Here is a 9,492-nt window from a genome sequence, read left to right on the forward strand (position 1 = left end):
TGAAATATCTATAAGCATATGTTCCCTTCTCATAATAATTTTCAGTGGGATAATGAATAAACTCAACAATATAAGTATCACATAAAGCATTGTTACCATGATCCACATGAAAAAAGGTACTCTTACTCTCCACATAAGCATAATCTTTCTCATTGGTAATAGTGGGAGTAGGACTATCATTATCATCATGATAATCATCATAGCAAATTTTCTCCTCAAAAGTTGGGGGACTAAAAATATCATGTTCATCAAATCCGTCATCCCCAAGCTTAGATCTTTCCATGTCATTAGCAATATTGGTATTCAAAGGAAGCATACTAATAACATTGCCACCATCATAATTGTTATGCAAATAATGAAGTTCCATAGGTTTTTTAATTTTCTCCTCAAACACTTCATGTCCTAGTTTGAGATAAAGTTTATAAAGCTCTATCATATTTTTGTTGTTTCCCATTAAGCCTAACTAGTGAAATAAAAACAAGAAACAAAAAGATTTAATTGCAAGATCTAAAGATATACCTTCAAGCACTCACCTCCCCAGGAACGGCGCTAGAAATAGCTTCATGTCTACGCACGCTTCTATTCGTGTAGACTATGTTGGGCCTCCAAGCGCAGAGGTTTGTAGGACAGCAGCAATTTCCCTCAAGTGGATGACCTAAGGTTTATAGAACTCAGGAAAGTAGAGGTTGAAGATGGTCTCTCTCAAGCAACCCTGCAATTAAGATACAAGAAGTCTCTTGTGTCCCCAACACACCTAATACAATTGTCAGTTGTATAGGTGCACTCGTTCGGCGAAGAGATGTTAAAAAGCAAGTGATATGGATGGTAAAACAAGGTATTGTAAATTTGAAATAAAAATGGCAGCAAGATAGCAAGTAACAAAAGTGAGCATAAACGGTGTAACAATGGTGAGAAACAAGGTCGGGGCTTCATACTTTCACTAGTGGCAACTCCCAACAAAAGTAACCTAGTCTAATCACATGATATTTCCACTAAAACATGCAATGGTGACGTACTCGGAGATCATTCCTTTGTGATCAAGAGAGGACGAGAATTATGTAGGGCTACAAAAGCACACCTCAGAGTTCGTAGTTCTCATCTATGGATTTCCCAATGTCACCGCGGCCATCCAAAGAGAATACCACAATCACCACAACGTATCTCAAGGATAGTCAAAGACAAGCACCAAGATAATCTCAATCTTCAATCAATTCACAAAAGAGGAAATCACTCATGAAAATATTCTTCTAATCCATGTCCAATAGACCGCTGTCACCATGGTCTTGGGGATTATACTAGATAAGATCAAGTGAGTACATCAATCCAATACATAGAAGAAGGGGAAACATCATGGGATCACCCTAGGTTAACATAGCCTATGATCACAATCAAGATCACATCATGGGAGAGACAATTAACCACATAGCTACGGTAGAAGGCCTTAGTCCCGAGGAGGAACTACTCCCGCTTCATGGAGGGAGGAAGCAACGTCGATGGAGATGAATCCGGGGGCACTTCCCCGTCCCAACAGGGTACCGGCACAGGAATTCTGTCCCTCGAAACTTGTCGGCGATGGCGGCGGAGATGGATTTGCTTCTGGAGAAAAGGGGTCTAGAATCAGTGTTTTCTCCACGGGGGTAAAAATAGGAGCCAAAGTAGGGCACCAGAGGAGGTGGGACCCACCCAGGCGGTCTGCTGGTGCGGCCAAGAGGTAGGCCGCCCGAGGAGGTCGCATGGACGGCCCCTGGGCCCCCTCTGGCCCATCTTCGGTGATCTGGAAGCTTCCGTTACGCTCATTTTTATATATTTTTCCTGGAATGTTTCGTGCTTCGGAAAATTGGGTAAAAGCCCCTGCTAAATAGACATCGACAGACATAAACTGGCACTGGGTGCACTGAGTTAGTAGGTTAGTCTAAATATGTGTAAAATGATATAATAGTGTAGTAAAACATATATCAATGTCACCCAAAAGATCGTGGAACAAGCAGAAATTATAGATACATTTGGGACGTATCATCGGGTGTCTTGGCAACACCAAAGAAAGGGCATAAAAATAATTAAGAATTATCCGGGTGGTACAACCAACCTTCAGGATAGTTTTAGAACCAAGATGTTAATAATAAATTGTTCCACAATACCGTTAGATATCCACAACCATTATTGTTAAACCAACTTGTACTCGAAGGACCGACTCTAAGACCAACACTTGACTTGTCAAACGACCGTCCTTAACCATGGACACGGCTGATCGAATAGTTTTGACTCTGCAGAGGGTGTACTCTTTACCCATAGCTCACGGGTTCCGATAGTCCATATGACTAATCCCGCATACGGTATTTTAGAAGCAGACACTCAAAACCAACACACACCCATTTTACCTCCGCGAAGCCCGGCTTCACACGGACTACGCTGCCAGGGCAAAACCATAAGACGAGGAGGCTCCGACCTCGGCTAGCATGGGATCGAAATTATACCGCGTGCTACAAGGGAGTGACCTCCCTCTCAGTCCCAGACCGTAAACACCCATGCCCCCTGACCGGATGACTTGATTTAGTCCAGGGCCATGGATACCTTCATTCCGGCCTCTCTACTTGGTGTGTGACTGATAATCGGCCTACGACCGACTATACGAATCCTCATTCAGGAAACAGTGGTAGCATGATAATGAAATTGAGACACTGACAAGAGTTGATCTAGGTCGGTACTGGAGTTATTACTATCTTCCCATCACAATTATGCAATTGTCATGACCAGGCCACTTGCCATAGTCATGTTTTCTAACATTATTTATGAGATATGCAATATGCTTGAATAACGCAATGGATGAATATTTTCGTTAGTGAACAAATAGCACATCGGAAGTTCAAACATGTTTGTCTGGTTCCATGTAGTCGGGATCAAGCTCGGTGAAGTTAACGTCGGCGTTTCCTTCGTCAAAATCTACGTCATATAACACATACTGTCATAAGAGTTGAGGTCTAGCTACTGTCTCCAAATAATTTTTAAATAAATCTGAAAATAAACTAGACCCTCAGAGCAATATTTTGCAAAAAGAATCAATTCAAAACTTGTTATAGTTTATAAGTTATAAGCAAAACAATTCAGGGATTATTTTGTAATAAAACAGAATCTGTCTAGGGTCTAGTTTGAGAAACTCAAAGCGCCCGAAAGGAAAATACGCTAACCAGCCTCAAAGACGGCTCCTGGCGTAGGCGCCTTCGGGGAAAACATTTCAAAAAAAAACAGAACCCTGATGAGGGGGTCCCACCCTGTCAGGTTCGAACTCACCGGCGCCAGAGGCATTGTGGTGATCGCCGGCGGTGACTGACGAAGGGAGAGAGCTAACCGAGGGCACCTACGCACTCACCGTGTTCCCGCGCGTCAGTGAGAGGTATATTGGGTCGAGGGGGAGGCTCTACGTCGACGGCGACCTAGCTCCGACGGAAGGCGGCTTTGGGCACCACTGGAACTCACCGAGGGACTCGCGTGCGATCAAATCGAAGGGGAGCTCAGGATGAGGGTGTCACCAGGGAGCTACTGAACGCCTCAGGGGCTTCTACCTCTACTCACCTTGCTCATATCCAACCGGAACCCGAAGCGGATCGGGGCGGACGGAGCTGGGGAAGAAGGCCTCTCTGAGGCCCTTCTTTGGCTCGGGCAAGGTTTCAGAGTGGGGGTGGAGTGTGGTGAGGTGAGTGATGGGTTTGACGGCTCGGAGGAAGCTTTATTTATAGAGGCCCGAGGGAGGTGTCGTGGGTCTTAACTCCGGCGAGCAATTCCGGTGATCTAGGGGGTTAGTGAGGTGGTTAGGTGGTCCGGTTCGTACCTACTCATCATGGGGGTTCCATTTTGGCCTAAGGTCGCTCGGTCAATGACGGAGGACCCGTGTCGACTAAGCACGGGGCACTAGAGTTCATGCTTTGCACTTCCCGGGGCGTGGCGATGGCAAACGTGACGCGTGCTGGGTCTAAGGACACGTGGAGGCTTCAGGTGCAAAGGACGGTGCTGGACGGTGCGGGGCTCCAACAGGGGACACGCTGGTGGCCGCGGCAGCTGCTGCAGGTGTTGCTCCGGAGCTGACTAGCTCGGCCACCTCACCACCGATGCTAGCAAGCGTCCAAGGTGATGCGCGGCGCGTGAATAAACTCGGGCACATGATCGAGCGGCTCTTGCATCGATACTGTGGAGATTGTCACTGAAACTGAACTCTGAATGTTGACTGGATCAAATCCAGAGCTAGACGGTGGCAACAGTGCAGGCTAGGTGTTAGATCAAATGCAAATGGCATGTGCACAAAATATTTTAAGCTGGAAATTTTTGGGGTGGTCTCTCATTGGGTGAAAAGACGACCCATAAATTTTCAGAATTTTTGAAACTATTTGAGCCAGGTTTTTATTGAAAACACAGTCTTTCGGGTCAACCTTGAGTCAAATGAAATTTGAAATTTTCAAACTTGTGGCTCCATGGTTTTTATTGAAATAGGTTGAGGGTACTAAGGCCTTCTAAGTGTAAGAGTTTGGGTCTAAAATTCCGAAGGAATCACTCAGTTCCTTTGTAAATTTGCTGGAGTCAAATCTGATTACAGAAAATACTTTTATTTGAAATAAAATATGAAAGGCGGTTAAACCCTTCTAAAGCCTTGTTTATTCAATGAAAATGTAGACCTAGAAGGAAGTGAGCCTAGCTCAGTTGGCTAGTGGAGTGGATGTACAACCCAGCCATCCAGGTTCAAGTCCCCACGACGTGAATTTGGGTTCTTATTATTTCAAAAAAAAACTCGCTGTCAGGGGTTTCCCTTACAGTTTTCCTTCAAAAAAAATGTAGACCTAGATGTTAGAGAAGTGCCAAAGGGTAAAAATCAGAATGGAGGAAAAAGAAATCTTGAGGAAAATTTACAATTGAACCTATAGAAATAAATCCTAAGGTTTTGCAAAAGAATAAATATTCTCCCAAACCAATTTATTTTGAGAAGGGTCAAAAGAATAATTTTTAAACCAGGTAGGTTGAGAAAAGAAAGCTCCACAAATTTTCTTAAAGAGGTTGTCAAAGAGCTTCAAAGCTTTTTATTAGAGCCAAATTTTAAAAATCCATTTTGAAAATAGTTCAAAAATCAAGAAATACAAATTCAAAAATTCCGGGTGTTACAGCCCCTCCCAATGATCCATCATGTACATATGCTAACGCTGTCAAGTAGGCACAAATCTGACGTGACAGGTTAATTAGTAAGAAGAGAGAGAGTATTTTGGTGACCCAGAAAGAAACGATGTTAAGCGCGTGTATCTAGGTCGAAACACAATTTTGACTCCACAACTAATTAAATGAAGGAAACTTAGCACCTAAAAGCTAAGCACCTATGCATTAGGTACTTGAGTTGCTAAGACATTTAATGTATTTAACACCTCATCTAAGCACCTTTGCATTGAAAGAGGTCTTATCAACGTAGTTTCTAGGAGTCAATTTTAGAAAATAGATATAGGGATAAAGATGACAATGGTGTCATAAGTTGAGCCAATCCTTCATTAATGATGATAGTTAATTTTAGAATAAAAGGAGATGACAATTATGTTTCTACATCACTGCACTAGAGAGTCTCTCATCCATGCATGGTGTCTGATTCGCCGACCGTCATGTGCATGTGTGCGATTATGAAGATAAATGTGCTTGTGTATATATAAGCGTCTACTCTCGGTTTTTTATATATATTATTTGTTCCACTCTATCCTTTTCTCTTGGAGCTCTAAAAACATAGGAATGACCTGGCTTTTAATTGTGCTTCGCCATTAACGGTGACGGTTATTGGCAAAGGTGGTTCAAGAAAGTAGAACGTGGCGTCAAGCATGAATTATTAGGAGACTAGGAGCCCTTCATCAGGGCGTCAAATGAGTGGATCAAATGAGTGGAGTATTCTAGAATAATCATGAAGTATAATTCATTTCGCTTTTAGGGTCGTTGGCTAAGGTGCTCAGTGCATCGAGTTGATGTACTAAACATGTCAACGTGGCTCGGTTTGTAAACACTTCCCAGTTCCCATTCTAACATATGATACGACGTGTTTCTGTGTATTCTAGAAAAGAGATGACAATGACATAATTTAAAGAGTCAATCCTTAATTGATGATGATAGTGACTTATATCATCGGATTAGTTAGTTTTGATGTAATATTGTCTTTTGAAAAATCACCGGAGAGCCCCATCTGAATATATTTCTCAAGTTTGTAACACAATGTTTATCAGATTACAAGATGAATTACATAGACACGTGTAAACATGATAGGAGATAGGATCGTCAAGAGTAGGTGACCTGTTTATACTGCGGTTTCTTCATCCGGTGTGTCCACAGCATAAGGTCATCAATGATTCGCTTGGGGTGTAAATGTTGTGGTGATTTTTCTGCGTGAAGGTCATAGCATTTCTAGAGTCTCAAATCTTTCATAGAATAATGAGAATTGAATGCCAAATCACCGCATCTATTTGGATAGGTAGACAGCAGCCCCAGAAATGATCAAGGTTATTCGTAGGTGGAAAGTCAATCCGTTGCCATATTCGATGTGCGAGCGGACGGTGAATGGAGATGTGGGGGCTGGTTTTACCATCGAACCCACATCGCGAACAAAGTAAGTTCGAGACAATATGTTTGCGGAGGAGGTTGCTTTTGAAGTTAAGTCGACCGTGAAACAAAGGCCATGCAAAGATCTTTACACGGTTAAGAACACAAGAAGATCATACGAACACGGCATGCATGTCGTCGTCGTCGTCAGACATGGTTAGCTCATAGTTGACACCTAATGTGGAAACCACGTTAAGCCACGTCATCATTTAAAATAGAGTATTAAGATAAACACAACCGTGTCACCATGAACATCCGTGAAAATTCTAATTGTCAAAAAGTAAATAAGTTGACCCGTATCTCGGCTACTGCAAAAGCCTAATGGCGACTTTAAAAAATAAAGTTTCTGAATATCGACCTGTTGTACTAGCACATGTGCCATTGCTCTCATAATATGCTCCACAGCCCACGGGTTGTTGCCCATATGCCTCCCGAGTTGCCATCTTTGCAAGAACGCGTGGTCACCTTGGAGTTCACCCCCGGCGAACAAATATGGCATCATTAGAACAACTCTAACAGATACCGTATATCGCATGAACCCGTAAAATAACCGTTATTTTACAGTTCCGCAATGAAAAAGTGTCCCCAACAGACCCATATCGGTCGCGAAACCATAAAATTATTGCGGAGCGCGGTAAAAGTTCACCATCAACCTTTAGAATCACGGGTTGGGAGGACGAGCCGAGCTTGACCCCTATCGAGAGGGACATTTCCGTGCGGCTGTTCCCGCTTCCACTCCCGTCCGCCTCCATTGATCTCCCTCCTGCCGCTCCGGACCACCATCCGCGTCTGCCCGACGACGTCATGGAAGCCTTCGAGCCGTCGCCCGTCACTGTCGAGGTCAGTCATGCGCCAAACCCTCCGTCAGATCTCGTCACCGGCCATGTCGCGCCCGTCGTCGTTCAAGGCTCAGCCGTGCCACCCCGCAAGCGGCACGACATTGTCGTCGTCCAGATCGGTGCATCCACGATCCTCGTCGGCGCGCTCGCTGCCGTCGCCGCTGCGATTCCGAAGAGGTCAGCGTCGGCCTGGAAAGGCAAGGTCGCGGGTGTGAATCGCAAGAAGGCGGGCACAAGAGCAACCCCGCCAACACCTCCTTCGATTGCACCGACGGGAGCAACCCCGAGGATGCCAGTGGACGGCTATGCTACCGTCGTGTCCAACGTGTTCGACAAAATGGGGGCAAGGTATGAATCTTTCATTTCTTAACTTGTTTCTTTGTTCGCCATTATGTTCGTTCGTCAATTATTGATCGTAACTGTAGGGACAGCTTGCACGATGCGACTGACGAGTTTATGCACTTGTTGGATGACAACGCCGTCGACATTGATCAAGCCCTGATCGGTGATTATGGTTATAATGAGTTGGATGGTGGCGTGCACGATCATGGTGAGGAAAAAGATGGGGTGAAGGAGATTGGCAAGGCGGCATTCGACCAAGAGCAAGCAAAAAACCATGCAAGATCCAAGAATTACAGGCATTTGGAAGATCAAATCTTGATCAAGACGTGGAAAGTTGTGACTTGATTGTGGTTGTGGAGAGCAAAAACGATGACGAGGATGATGCTGAAGATGGTGGTTGCTTTTGCATGACGTTCTTTAGTGTCTTGATAAAAAACTATGGTTTAATTTATGTGCAAATTGTGTTTGATTGTTCAAATTTGTCGTCAATTATTGAAATTGATGTCAAATTTCATTTCTTTTTTATAGTTTGCGGGCTGACATATATGTGGTAGAACAGACCCTGCATGGCAATGCGGGGTCTTTTCTTCCGCGGCCTGCGCCAACCCACAAAAACCATTTTTCACGACCTGAAAACGCGTGATATGGATCCGCGATATAAGGGTCTGCTAGAGTTGCTCTTAGTGGTATACCAACCCAAGGGATGAGTGTGGACCAATACTAAAAATATTATTATGAAATTAATTATATTTGGAAAATATTTTGTTTTGCCATATGTGCGCTTCAAAATTTCTAGGATGATCCATGGACCACATTGACCTAAAATCATGTTTAGTTTATTTCAAAAGAAAAATCATATTCAGTTAGTTTGATAGGTTTGACGATTCTTACAGAAAAACATTTCTAAGTCTCCATTACCTAGGGGAGTCCTCTGCACCAATAACATATCGCAAACTTTGTAGGTACAGTTACACATGAATGGGGTGTATTTAAATACTATATTCTTTTCTGTATTTTTGTATTTAACCTAATTGGCATAGAAATTTCCCATATGATTGCTTCCTTTATCCTCCTGTTTTTTACTGCATATTCCAAGGACTCTATCTCTCCCGTTTTTCACTGCCTATTCAAAGGCTAGGCTAAATTTCAAATAATGTTTTGAAAAAGTTTAGTTTGTGCTATTGTCCAAAAAAATCAAATTATTTTTCATAAGATGGGACTTAGATATTTCTCCACGAATCTTCCATTAGTTCAGACATTTCTTCAAACGTATTTTTATTCAAGCTTTGCAATTATTGAAATCGTTTTTAATTATTTTGACTAACACAATTTTTTCACATATATTCAATATTTTAGTTCTATTTCATTAAATTTCTGAAACATCTTTTGAAAATCAGATATTTAATCAGATGCCGATCAACTTCATAAAAATTTCACGCAATTTTAAATACTCCTTATGACTATAAGAATGTGCATGACCTCGGAGAATGTTGAACCTTATTGAAGGTTCAAGTGGTATTTGTTTGTTGGAATCACCCATAACTATCTATGGATATAATGTTGCTTATATTGCTGAAATTCAAACAAGTTACATTAAGAACAATTTTTAAGAACACAATTTTCCTAAATTATTTACCACTGTTGAGTTTTACAGAAAAAAATGGACATTTTTTGCAAATTAAGTGCCGCCCAAATCTCGCAGCTT

Source organism: Hordeum vulgare, chromosome 4H (assembly GCF_904849725.1).
Source record: "Hordeum vulgare subsp. vulgare chromosome 4H, MorexV3_pseudomolecules_assembly, whole genome shotgun sequence".
Taxonomy (NCBI): domain Eukaryota; kingdom Viridiplantae; phylum Streptophyta; class Magnoliopsida; order Poales; family Poaceae; genus Hordeum; species Hordeum vulgare.